Source organism: Balaenoptera physalus (assembly GCF_965194825.1).
Source record: "Balaenoptera physalus genome assembly, chromosome: 17".
Taxonomy (NCBI): Eukaryota; Metazoa; Chordata; class Mammalia; order Artiodactyla; family Balaenopteridae; genus Balaenoptera; species Balaenoptera physalus.
The window spans coordinates 17644542-17659120 of record NC_138895.1 but is presented as its reverse complement, the minus strand read 5'-3'; the positions used below and the strand labels follow the sequence as shown (position 1 = coordinate 17659120).

At 38.6% G+C, this 14579-nt stretch overlaps 1 protein-coding gene across 2 annotated transcripts in view; it reads right to left on the bottom strand.

Annotated features, from left to right (window-relative positions):
* Positions 1-14579, bottom strand: part of KCNB2 (potassium voltage-gated channel subfamily B member 2) — a 404375-nt gene that overhangs the window by 205017 nt on the left and 184779 nt on the right. The gene's annotated exons all lie outside the window — the stretch shown is intronic.

The following is a 14579-nucleotide window of genomic DNA, read 5'->3' as shown; positions in this document are numbered from 1 at the left end:
TAATCTTTCTTCTTTTTTTATTGAGATATGATTGACATACATCACTGTATAACTTTAAGGTGTACTGCATAATGGTTTGGCTAAAATAGATTGTGAAATGATTACCACAATAAGTTTTGTTAATATCCATCACCTCATGTAGATACAATAAAAAGAAAAGGAAAAAAAATTTTTTCTCCTTGTGATGAGAACTCTTAGGATCTATTCTCTTAATGACTTTCCTATATATCATACAGCAGTGTTAACTATAGTCATCATGTTGTACATTATTACATCCCTAGTACTTTTTATCTTATAACTGTAAGTTTGTACCTTTTGACCATCTTCCTCCAATTCTGCCTCCCCTCACCATCACCTCTGGTAAATACAAATCTTATCTCTTTTCCTCTGAGTTTTGTTTTTGTTTTTTTTGTTTGTTTGTTTTTTCAGATTCCACATATAAGTGAGACCATACAGTATTTGTCTTTCTCTGTCTGACTTATTTTATTTAGCATAATGCCTTCAAAGTCCATCCATGTTGTCACAAATGGCAGGATTTTCTCCTTATTTTTATGGCTGAAATATATATCTTTATCTTTATCTATATATCTCACACCTTCTTTATCCATTCATCTGTTGATGGACATTTAGGATGTTTCCATGTCTTGGCTACTGTAAATGGTGCTGCATTAAACATGGGAGGGCAGATATCTTTTCAAGTTAGTGTTTTTGTTTCCTTTGGATATATTCCCAGAATTGGAATTGCTGGATCATATGGTAGTTCTACTTTTAATTTTTTCAAACTCCTCCACACTGTTTTCCATAGTGGCTGCACCAATTTACAATCCCACCAACAGTGCACATGGGTTCCCTATACTCCACATCCACATCAGCATTTGCTATCTCTTGTCTTCTTGCTGATGGCTTGAAGTTATATCTCACTGTGGTTCTGATTTACATTTTCCTAATGACTAGTGATGTGAGCATCTTTTCATGTACCTGTTGGCCATGCATATGTCTTCTTTGGAAAAATGTATACTTGGGTCCTTTGCCCATTTCTTATTTGGATTATTTGGTTTTTTGCTATTGAGTTGTATGTGTTCTTTACATATTTTGAGTATTAAAGCCTTATCAGATATATGGTTCAGAAATATTGTTTTCCCATTCTGTAGGTTGTCTTTTCACTTTGTTGTTTCTTTTGTTGTGTAGAAGCTTTGTAGTTTGAGGTAGTCTGACTTGTTTTTTATTTTCTAATTTGTGCTTTAGGTGTTATAGCCAAAAAATCATTGCCAAGACACATGTGAAAGAGCCTCTTTCCTATGGTTTCTTTCAGGAGTTTCATGATTTCAGGTCTTATGTTTAAGTCTTTAATCCATTTCAAGTTAATTTTTGTGAATGATGAAAGACAGGGGTCCAGTTTCCTTCTTTTACATGTGAATATCTAATTTTCCCAGCACCATTTATTGAAGAGACTGCCTTCTCTCCACTATTATTGGCTCACTTGTCAAATACTGGTTGACCATATATGCTTGGGTTTATTTCTGGGATCTTGATTCTGTTCCATTGGTCTGTTTGTCTGTTTTTATAATTTGGCTCATTTTTGACCACCATGTTTACCTCCATCTCAAACTTCAGTCGTAAACTCTAATTTAGAATGTATTTCCCCTATAGTTTGTCGGTTAGACACTGAAGAAGAGGGGATCAAAAGAGTGGGCTGGAAGGTGAAGGATGGTAGGAAAAGCATCTAAAAACCAAACTCCTTTTGGTTTTTTCCAAGTAGGGGATTTTGTCAGAAAAAATGTAAGGAGATCCATGATTCAGTAGAGAATGAGCATAAATGTTTGTCATGATTCCTTAATAAAAAGAATTAGTCACTTTAAGTTTCAATATGATGATTTTTATGTTGTTGAATTTTATCAATAACAACTCTTGGGCGTGAGCCAAGGTAGCAGAAAAATCCTCACTCCCATCATCAATATGGAATAATATAATACTGGTCCACAAGCTCATATCTGAACATTTTGAGGCCACATGTATTCCAGGATTCAGAAATTTTTTTCTTAAAAATGGAAAGGTAAAAGTGTGTATATACAGAACATGGCATAACATTGCCAGGAGGGAATTCAAATCAGTAGTATTTCTGCAGAGGAACGTTTCAATATTCACACTAAACTGTGTGATTATACAATAAGGAAAGGCTATCAATTCAGGCCAAATTTTATTGTCAAGGGAGTTTATGTGCAAACCTTGGGAAATGTTTCAGTCTTTAGTGTTTTTGAGATTTTGGAATTGCAGATTAAGGACCGTGGTCCTGTGTGGACATTTGGAAATTATTTCTCCAGCAACTGTATTCTCTAAGTAGGAGCAATGATCAAACAACTTGTCTATAAACTTGCAGTCTGATTTACTGGGAAGCTGTCATTTCCGTGAAATTTGAACTTTAGTTAGTCCTGTCCAGTTTCTGTAATCTATTTTAATGGCATCCATTAAGAACAATCTCGTTGGCATCTGGGCAAACAAGGAGATTAAGGAATTGGCAATCTAGTTTATTAAATGACTAGTATTTACACCATGCATATTCCTGGGAAAACAGTGAGATGACTGCTCCCAGAAGACAGTCCAGGGTTGTTCTTTTCCTTAATACACTAAAGAAATGAAACGGATTAGTCTAGCGTTCATCAGCCCCTGGGGAGATCATAAAGAACAAAGGCCAGCCTCGCTGAAGGAGAAATGGGCCTCAGTCTCTGAGTTTTTACCAAGTACCCTGGATGACTCTGATACACAGGAAGGTTTGAGAATCACTGATGTCAACAATATCTTGTTAAGTTATAGCTTCATCATTTTAGTGTTGGAGACCTTTACCCAGTCTGAGAATCAAGGCTGATGTGTAGATTCTTGAGGGAAATGAGAAATTATTACCATTTTTTGTAAGATACACAATGACTTTCATAAGTAAAATAATAAGCTTTGCTGGGAAATGATGTGATTCCAACTGCTTGCAATCAAAGTACTTGTGAGAGCCCCGATACTTATCTATAGCAAAGCACGAGAAATCATCAAAAAGTCACTTCCTGGTGACCAATTCCTATTTGTAAAAATTCAAAATATTGTGTTAAAAAATGGAACTGCACTCTTGGATGCTATTTAAAATTGTGAAGACTGTAGATTGGGGAGTCAGCAATTTAAATAGATGGGGCGGTAGAAAGTGACTATAATTTGACTGTGAATCATGGTGGTGTTCACAGGAAGATTGTGACAAAAAGACAAAGGGGCCCTGCTGTCCATTATAAACCACTGAATTGACTTCAGATAAATGCATTTTGTCTTTTGAGTGGAAGCCACCTATCAAATTTCCCCCGTAGCCTGCTTTGTTCATAGTAATGAAAATGCACTTTGTACAGTACAAGCTGCCTAATTCATTAGCACAAGCCTGCGTGGACCACCTGCCTGGTTCTAGGGGGGGAGAATAAGGGAGAAAAAAAGTCCATATTTTTCTAAGATGGCTGACTTTTATCTGAAACTACTGAAAGTCTTTCCTTGTTACTGTGAGATGCCGCATGCACCACTCAGCCAGGTAAGCCCCTAGAGCACACCCCAGCAGAGTGGCACTGATTTCCTCTTTAAAGAGGTCATCAGCTCAGTCTGGATGCTTGGTACTGAAGACTCAGAGGCAATGGCAATGAGTCGCATTCAGCTTTCTTCTTCCAGGGACACGCGGATATACGCATTGGCATCGCGCTATGGATTCTGTGGTTCAAGTGTTGAAATGGTCATGGTCACATCCAGGCTCTTAAAAATAACTTTTCAGTATAGCAAACAGGTAGGAAATGTTCAGACAATTCTTTAAAAAAACACTTTCAAAGCACCAAATGACAAAGACGTCCTACTTTTGCATCAGACAGTTTGTAACTTCATATAAATGCTCGTTGGAAGCAGGGACTCTAGTTGAACCAGTCTGATAACAATGGGAAAATGTTTTGAAATGGTTGAAATCAAGGTTTCACCACAAGAACAAAGAGGATAGGCCAAGGTGGTGTACTGATGTGAGCTTGTATTTTCACCAAAGCTGCCCCATACAGATTGAGCCTTCGCTGCCAATCTAAAGCACTTTTGAAATGGTAATGCTGTGTTTGCAGTCTTGATGGATGAAATACCCTTATGGCTGAATCTCTGCTAGGGTTGATAATGAGACTGTTTTTACATCTTAAAGGAGTAGCTAATTCCTAATCTAAATGTTGTCTATTCCAGATTGCAGATGATAAATACTCCATAAGCAATCTTCCAAATCAGTTCAGCAGCCTGGGGAAGGATGGAGGAAGAGTCGCCTTTAAGCAAAACCAGGGACTATAAAAAGAGCTGCATCAAAAAGTAGACTCCCGATTGCACACCCACTGTGGTTGGGCTGACAAAAATAGCCACTTGTACAGATTTAGTTCTCTTCAATGTCAGGCTTCCCCCTCCAACCACCCTGACTCCCTCCCTCCTCCAGCTCCTTAAATGATTTCTATGGTGTGTTCAGTGCTCCTAGCAGGCACCTTAGAGTCATCAACACCAAAGGCAGGGCTACATCAGAAGCTGCAGCTGAGGCTGCTGGCTCAGAATACTCCTCCCCCTCCTCCCCCTTCTCCCCCTCCCCCTCCCCCTCCTCCTCCCCCTCCTCTTCCCCCTCCTTCCCCTTCTCCTCCCCCTCCTCCCCCTTCTCCCCCTCCTCCTCGCCCTTCTCCCCCTTCTCCCCCTTCTCCCCCCCTTCCTCCCCTCCTCCTTTTCCTCTTCGCTGCTCCAACAACCACCTTCCTGGGAAGGGATGCTTTTTTAGTGCTAACATTTAGAACATGTGTACAAGGTGCCAGGCACTGTACCAGATGCTTTAATACACAACTTCTTGAGTCCTTCCACAGCCCTATGAGGAAATGATGGCTCAGATAAATAACTAGTTCAAGGGCACACACTTAATTAGTGGTAGAGCAGATTCCGATATTGGAACCCTGCTTTCAGCCATTATTCTGTGCTGCCTGTTTGGTCAAGAATGGAAAACTCATGACATATTCAGGTTAGTGCCCTCTTAGGGGGGGTTGCCAATTAGCCCTACATTCCTTCCACACATCTCAAACCAAAACCGACGTTCCTGAGTCTAGCTGAGTTGTATTTAAATAAAGATAATATAGGTGAAAAGTAAAGAAATAAAGGGAGGCAGTTTTGCTAAAACTTGGAATATACCCTGAGGATACATGGCTTAAAGGTGATGAATGGAGTTTTAGTTCTTTGTATAACATCTGTCCACGCTAAATAACCATAACCTTAGCATGTGCAGAGCCTCTCTTCTTTCTTGTCTTCCTTTTCCCATCCTTTTCTCTCTATTTCTTCCCCCCCCCAATCTCTCTCTTACAGATTCACTTATTTATTCGTGCATTTATCTGTTCTATTATCTCTTCAGTGCTTTCAACATACCAGGCACAGTGCTGGAGGCTGAAGATACAAAGATAAAATGACTGCCCTCAAAGTGCTTACTTTTTAGCTGGGGAGACAGAGAAGTCACAGTAATAGTGCAGGCTGATCGCTCTTATGACAGCACATCACACTGAGTACCATCCTAGCTCCTAGGATGGACAGTCAGTCCAGCCTTAGGCAGGTACAAAATGCTCTTGCATGTCTTATTTTTAACAGCATGCCTATGTTTAATATTAATCTCAAGCACAGTTGAGAAAACAGTTAAAAGAAGGAAGTCAGTCTTCTGCAACCTATTCCTTCCCCCAAGTCCACAGAATCACCACCAGAAGCTTCAACATCACACTCACTGTAAACATGGGCCTGGTGAGAGGTTCTAAGTACTTTGTTAGCCAATCAGTCCCTGTGGTCAAAAATATTTTGGAAAAAAAAAAAAAATCTATCTCTCTAGTAGCCCTCTCAGTTCTATTAGTCACAATTTCTTTAATGTCTAAACATCCAAAGGGTAGAAAGTGACCACCACAATGTTGCCAAGTATTTGCTAGAAGCCTGGGGCTGTCTCCCAGCAGGGGAGTCAGGTCAGAGTAAAGACTGGCTCTATGACCACAGGTCGGGACACAAAGCAAGCTCTGCCTCACCTTCCCTTGGGAAGTCTGGAGTCTGAGCTGATAGACGGAGAAACTGCAGTGTTCTTACAGGGTTCTGGCTAAGAAGTAGCACCTGCCAACTAAAGACCTGACACTTGACACATAGTAAACTGCCCCAGAAGAGACAACTGTGGGATCATGTAAAGAAGCAACTCCCAACAGAATGAAAGAAAACATCTTCCATGGGAAGTGAACAAAACACCCTATACCACATAGAACCAACTTCACGAGTGTGGCTGCAGTAACTTCCAACCAACGTATCCTCTTGGCATCTGAAGGGGAAGAAGAATCAGCAGGGAACTTAAATCCAACTGTGTGAAAACGTCTTCCATTCTGCAAAGATGAATTAGAGAAACTCACAGGCGCTACCAGACGCCACATGACTTCAGCGGCGGCTGTCTTTAGGCAGTTGGTTCCTAGTAACCAAAGTGGCCCCAGACTGACAGGATTGTCCTGGCAGGGATCCAGCTTACTAGGCATGACATCAAAGAATCATCAGAGTTTCTAAAATCAATCATCTGTTCAAACACAGAACACTTGCTATGAGAAGTTCTGTTGACCTTTTATTAAATATCTATTGATCTGTGATGTGTTTTTCTCTCCTCTCCTTAGCTCATTTCTCACAGTTGTGCTGAGAGGATACCTTATCACCCCACGTTGCCTGAGAGACAACAGAGGCTGAGGAAGGTTAAACGATGTGTTCACACCCAAACTGAGCACTGCCCTGCACTTGTGAGGAAACACTGCACTGCCTCACGATATCCATCCTTGAGCAAGTGGCCTTGCTCAAATCAGCTCCTAAACTGGTACCTTTTATAGGAAGTGTCTCTCTTCTTGTTTGTGAAATATTTTTACAAACATAGTAACACTTGGTTAATGGGCAAACTTTATGTGAAATATTTTTACAAACATAGTAACACTTGGTTAATGGCAGATCCTTCCATGTTTAACATATGATGATGATTGATGTTCAAAATGAGGATTGCAAGATTCTGAAATGCCTTTTGAATCATTAAAAAGAAAACTAAATTCTGACCAATATGGATTTTTGTCTGCAGTGCGTTTCATTGTTTGCTACTCTTAAGTGAACAATTCATCGATGAGATTTTTATATATATATATACACACACGCACATATACACATAATGACTTTATTTTGCAAGGGGAACATCTCATTCTCTGAAAATGTAGGACAATACATATATAATGCAAGATGCTTTCCTCCGACTTTCTCTTTCTTTCCCTCTTATCCACCCTTCCATCCAATCTATTCTTACAGACCTAGTTTTTATAGTGTGGGCTCCTCACCATTGTACCAGAATCACCAAAAAATCCACATCTCACTTAGGGCAGCTGCTTTCTAGTGGTAATTAGAATGGCACACGACAGAAGGGGTCGGGGGCGGAGGTGGGGTAGGTTTCCTGGTCAGGGAATGTGGCTGAGGAAATTTGGCTTCCTGGTCAGGAAAGTTACATCTGGCACCATTGTTTTTGTAAAAGAGAATGAAATGATATTTTGGTATGAAATTTCCAAATCATTTATAGTCCAAAGCCATTTGCTTTGGTGAGAGTTATATGAATAATTTCTTGATAATAAGCTTTTAAGAAATTTACTAAGTTGGCTGGTCTTTAGAAGTTCAACCTTGAGCTTGATTATACCTTCGAATTCTGATGTTTTTTTTTTAAAAAGATAGGCTACATTTTTTTCTCTCTACACATATTGTCTTTTACATAGATGATTTAACTCTGCCATTTTATCTTTGGAGATTCAGTGTTGAAAGTAAAAATATCAGATATAAAGCTCATTGCTTTTTTTCTTCAAGTGCACTGGAAGGGAAAAACTGAAAAAGTGACATTGACTGTGAAGAAACCAGGACAAATGAATTAGTTTGTGAGTTATTGCCTTATTATACACTCAGTAAGACTTTGCTGGATTAAAAAAAGGCCAACTAGAAGAGGTAAAATTTAATCAATCATTAAGATAAGCATTATACACTCTGTTCTTTCTTAATATGATTTTAGTGTTCAATTGACATTTCCCTTGAAATTAATACAAATTAATCTAAATTTCATCAAAGGCTATTTTAGACCTCCAATTTAAAGTGTATTGAAATAAGTTTGGAATGGTAGCCACTGCTTAAAAATAAGGACTGTCAGAAGAAGAAATGTGTCAAAAGCAAATCCATGAGTATACTTTGGGGTGTAGCCAGCCCTAATGACACTCAACTCCTCCCCCACCGTCTAGGCGAATCTGAAAATTTTGCTACTAATGTATAGCACAGGGTCTTGGGCCTGCAGTAGACAGAATTGGGGGCCTCTTTTATGTGGGATGATGTCTAAGGGCATCAAAAAGGAACTCTAGATTAAACAACGTCAGTAACAACAACAGCAGCTTCAGAACTAGCAAAAATATTTCTCTCCCCTTGGTTACCAAAGACTGAAATGACCATATTAAATGTTTATTCTTGAAGCCTCATGAAAATCCAAATATTCTTAGGAGTCACTGAACATTATCAGCTATTTTTGTAGGTCATGAACCTTTTTCTTTCCGAGAAACTTTCTGAAAAGGGAGGAGGTGTTCGAGAATATCCCGGTATCAAGTAAAACTTCATAGGACTGCAATTCACTGCAAATGCATCTTTCTCAGTGGAAAGAAACACACAGAGTACCCACGGCTGGGCAGGAAAAGGCCTCCTTGTTAGTTTTCATCTGAGTCAGTTTGTTAACCTTCAGGTTCCTCTTTGTCTAGAATCCTGGAGCTGACAGCCCAAGTAACATTTGCAAATTGAAAACAGAAAATGGACCAATGGAATGGTATTCACCTAAAATTCTTTTGAAGAATAACATCAAGTATCAATAGACAGTTTGAAAACAAATACAGTATGCTAACACACATATATGGAATCTAAGGAAAAAAAAAATGCCATGAAGAACCTAGTGGCAAGACGGGAATAAAGACACAGACCTACTAGAGAATGGACTTGAGGATATGGGGAGGGGGAGGGGTGAGATGTGACAGGGTGAGAGAGTGTCATGGACATATATACGCTACCAAATGTAAAATAGATAGCTAGTGGGAAGCAGCTGCATAGCACAGGGAGATCAGCTCGGTGCTTTGTGACCACCTAGAGGGGTGGGATGGGGAGGGTGGGAGGGAGGGAGACACAAGAGGGAGGAGATATGGGGATATTATGTATATGTATAACTGATTCACTTTGTTATAAAGCAGAAACTAACACACCATTGTAAAGCAATTATACTTCAATAAAGATGTTTAAAAAAAAAAAAAATAGACAGTTTGCTCTTCTTTCTGCAATGCTGCCCTCTCTGTCTGGCAAACTTCCAGGCACTGCTTCATGTTACTTTTTTTTCTATAACTTCTCTTGTAATATTTCCCCTCCCCTTTACCTCACAGCAAAGAAATAAAAAAAGATTAATTAAGGTGTTGACTAAGGTATAATTTTCCCATAGTGCTCTTTTACACCTCCAGGACAGCATGCATCACATTATATATTATATCATAGATATTCGTCTACCTCTGCTGTTCCCACCAGACTATGGAGACCTCAAGGGCTGTTGCCCGCTTTGTATTCTAGAGAACAGTGCTTGAAATGCAACACATGTAGGTGCTCATTGAGGGTTTGTTCAATCAAGTGTTTGTCTTCCTCTATACTAGTCCTGAATGACTGTTCATTCATCCAGCTCTTAAAACACAGCACATTATTAGTATTGCAGGGAATTAGACAAAGAAAACAGGACCAGAAAATACAGCAGTACTAACAGGAACAGGGGCAGTGCCACTTATGACATTTCTCGATCAGCTTCTCTGTGAAGAACAACTGGGTATCACACTGCCAGGCTAAATGAAAACATTCTAAATCATATAGATTTTTGACCCAAATATTTAGTCAACAATACATGGAATTAATGTTTACTTCCTCCCTCCAAATCTAAAAAGTGAGCAAAGATATCAGGAGAACAAAGTCAGACTGAGAACAGGGTATACAGCAAAGACACTTCCAGAAGCTCTGGAATTGGGAGAGAAGAGCTAACCTCCATTCTTTTGCACTGTTTCTCAGCTACAACGTGGTTCAGGTAAAGGGACATTTACAACTGTCCCAAGAAAGAGACTGTTGCGTTTTCCGCAGTTTTGAACTGGTTTTCATGCTTCCCAAATTAGTTTAGTTTCCCTTGCATTTTGGAGTAAATAATCGTGGTATTTAAATAAAGTCTAGAAATGGAAAGAAGGTATTGCTAAGATTATTATTTATACGCACTCCATAAGACTATGTTTTAAAATAACTACATAAAGAATCATATTGATTTCCTTCTTATATAATAGTCCTAACCCCTCTTCAAAGTTCTGTTGTATGTTTTTCAGTAGTGGTTTATGATCTCTTGCCTATTCTTCCTTGTGACTTAGTCTGTTATGGATTTGTGTGCCACCAGTCTTTTCACACATTTTCTTTGTAATTCAGGCACTTCTCCAGGATTATCGTCACTCCACATAGCTTGTTACAATGTAAGAGGGCAAGGATAACCGTCCCATGGAAGGTTTCAACCCCAACCTTGCTAACCAGGTATGACTTTGCCAATATTTCCAATAAGATGTCAGGATATAAGGGTCTCATCCATGCTAAGGGCTGGAGGTTACCCAACAAATGAAGAGACTGGAAGCTTTTGAATATAAGCTATAAAAATACTTCCATTTTATGAGAGCAGCACAGTTATTCAGATGTACTATTATAATGAGCTATATGACAAAAAGAAGACACAGAAGAGAAGCAAAAGTCTTGGTTAATGAGCTGACTGTACAGCCAAAGGAAGATAAGGCACATACGTCTGTTTCTGAGTTTGCAGTGTAATTGCTAACATATTTTTGATAGCAAGACAAATTTTCAAATTGTGCACAGATTAAGGAAATGGGTGAGTGCACTAGGAATTTAAAATCGGTCTAAAGGGAGGTGTAGGGTAGCCAAGTCATACCACTGAAACAACTCATTTTCTGTTTGAAACATTTCCCTTCATTTTGTTTCATTTTCTAAAGGTCTCTTTAGCTCATTAAAACATCTTTCTGTTTCTACTTGTTAAAGATTTCCTGGTTCTTTTTAGCTTACTAGTTTTTTCATCCAATGAGCAGAAATAGCAGAAAAATTGGCAAGTGAAATAATGATGAGATAAAATGTAGAGAGAGAGGAAACTGAGAGCATTTCATTTAGGTGGGGTTCATGTTGCTACTGGAGCTTTGAACTCTGTCTCTTGGTACAGCAAGAGGCTGCTGGCTATAGCTGGGGACTCTCAGCCATCATGGGGAAAGACTCCCAGGTCTGAGAAACTATCTCCTGGACTGCCTCTTCATTTTCAATGTCACTCCTCAGGGTGGATGTCAGTTCATAAACAAACAAAAAAAACAACCAACCAACCTCAAAAACAAAAACAAACAAAAACTCTAAATTGAGTTTTCTAATTACTAAAGTAAAATATATTCAAAACCCAGGACTTGTAAAATATGGTAAAGCACAAAGAAAAACAAAAGAAAAGTAATCTATAATTCAGTCATTCCGAGACAATTATTTATTCACATTTTGGTGCCTGACTTGTATTTTTCAAAAATCTGTAAATATTGTGTAATATGTGTAAGTGTATTGGTTTAAAAAATATAGTACCATATTTAATACTGTTTTTTAGCCTGATTTTTCACTTAAATACAATGAAAATTTTCTCATATAAGTCTTTCAAAGAATGACTATGATGACACAATAATTGACATATGGATTTCGCATCTTTTATTTAACCAATATCCTACTCTTGGATGTTGTTTTAGTCTGAGGGGGCTGCCATAACAAAATACAGTCTAGAGTGTGTGGCCTCAGCAACAGAAATTTACTTCCTCACAGTTCTGGGGGCTGGAAGTTTGAGATCAGGGTGCCAGCATGGTAGACTTCTGGTGAGGACTCTCTTTCTGGCTTGGTGACAGGCACCTTCTCATTGCATCCTCGTGGCAGGGAGGGACAGGTAGAAAGCAAGTTCTCTGGTGTCTCTTCTTAAAAGGTCACTAATCCTATCAGGAGGGCCCCACTCTCTTGACCTCATCTAAATCTAATTATCTCCCAAAGGTCCCAACTCCAAATACCATCATATTTGGAGTTAGGGCTTCAACATATAAATTTGGGGGAGGCACAATTCAGTCCATAGCCAATATTTAAGTTGTCTTCAGTTTGTTCTACTATAATAATGTTGTGATAAACATCCTTGGACACATATCTCTGTAAATATAAAAATCTCTTTCTTTGGCATAAATTCATAGAATTGTTGGATGAAAAGATATGTGCTTTTAGAGGTTTTTTTCTTAGATTAATTTAGGATAACCAAGTTATATCCTCAGTTCATTCAAATTTAGATCAGCTTACAAATAATTACTAAGTGCAAGTTACTCTAAGTACAAAAAAAATTAGATAATTCTTGCTCCCAAGGAGTCGACAGTCTGGACCAAAGGATGAGGGATGGAGATGGGTCAAGTGAACTAACAAGGAGAGTTGAAGCATCCTTATTTTCCCTCTCCCCTCTGCAGAGTCAGTTCATCTCAGCAGAACGCATAGCTTTATAATTTGTTAAACATATTGTCAATCTGCCTTCTAGAAAGCTTATGATGTCCTACTGGCAGAAAAGAGAGCCCACTTTCCAAAGGGTCTGTTCAGCTTTGAAAATTTACTGGACTGAATTTAACTTTCAACTGCTCCCATCACTGTTCTTCTCTAAAACTGTTAGTAATCAGTTTGCTGGCTCAGTGCCTAGAACTATTCCAAATGACAATAGACATATCCTTCATTAGATGGAGAAAGATGATAAAATACATGCATTCTCCACAAATACCCTGTTCAGAGGTACAATGAAGAAGTAAAAATTTTTAATATTTAATATTTCTTGCCTACAGTTTAACTTTGGAATAATCTCGTGGGTGGGAAACCACTGATGCAACCAAAAGTTTAATAATTTTCTTATCTAAAATATGGCTTGCTTTAATGGAGAAGGGGAAGGATTGATTTTCTAGAGATGTTAAGTGAAACTAAATCTTAAACAACTTTGTGGAAGTGATTTTGACATCTCCAGTGTTAAGAAAAATAAGTAACATTTCTTTGGTGCTAAAGCTCTCAAACCTAAACCATTTCTCTTTATAATAAAGATTTTTTTTTTTTGCAGAATGATAGCCTGTGACTTCTTAATAAAGGGAAGAGAAAGTAATATACTTATTGCGTGTTGGGTATTATGCTAGAGTCTTTCATTTATATTATCTCAGGAAATTGCTTTTATTTCTTACAAGTGCCTTATACAGTAGGGTTATCAAATTTAGCAAAAAAAAAAAAAAAGGAAGCCCAGTTAATCTGAATTTCAGACACTCAGCAAATAAAATTTTTAGTATAAGTATGTCTCATGCAATATTTGGGACAACCTTATGCTAAAACTCATTATTCATCTGAAATTCAAATTTAATTTGGCATCTTCTATTTTATTTGGCAATCATAGGTTGTTATGTGATTCACATTTTACATTTACTATGATTTTACATCATAGGTGATTCACGTTTTACTTTCCATACCATGAAAATGAAATGGCAGGGAAAGAAATCAAATAAAGTTGCCACCGTTTGTCTTAAAAGATCTGGACTCTCACAAATTAAGGCATTAGTTCTCCTCCAACCTTCATTTTCAAAATCTTACGGCATATTTAGCTTGCTTTCTTTATCTTCACTTTGATTTAAGTTTTTGCAAAAGGATACATTCACTGTTTTCCATTTCTAAGCCAAGGCACACATTAAATGGGGAAATAGCTATACAACTGGCGTTGAAATATTAATTCGTTTAAAGATTGATTTTCCTGGCCATAACCACACACTCATATTTAATTTACGGAACTGCGGGTACACAATAAAAATACAAAGAGGACAGTGATACACAACATCTTCAAGTAAGATTATGAAATACGGCCATTACACTATGATAAGAAGGCAGAGCACATAAAAGGGCAGGAGGCTAACTGGGAGCAGAAAAGGCGAAGCTCTAACTCTTAAGGGAAAGGTACTTAGAACCAGAATAAAGGAAAGAAGAAAGAAGTATTACTTCCCAGGCGCAAGATGTAAAAATCACGATCAGGTAGAGGGTGAGGATTTACTTTTAATCTGCCCAAGTGAACGGATCCAGTGAGTGATCGTGGGATAATACGTGCACGTGGGGGACTGTCTGACAAGTCACAGCCAAGCCTTTTAGCCTCTTTACATAATTGCCAGGGAGAGAAAGCTGGTTCAGAATGTTCCATGACCAAACGTCCTAGGGTGGGCTTGGGAAACCCTACCATTTCTTGGTTCTCCTCAAGAGCTCTTGTTCAGCCGATTCTGGGTTGGAAAACGTGACCATGACCCTGAGCCTTTTGCATTTTGGGTCGCTGGATTGTGAGACTTGGGAAACAATCCCATCTGGTATCTGAGGTTCAGTGTGTGCCAGGGGCCTAACCG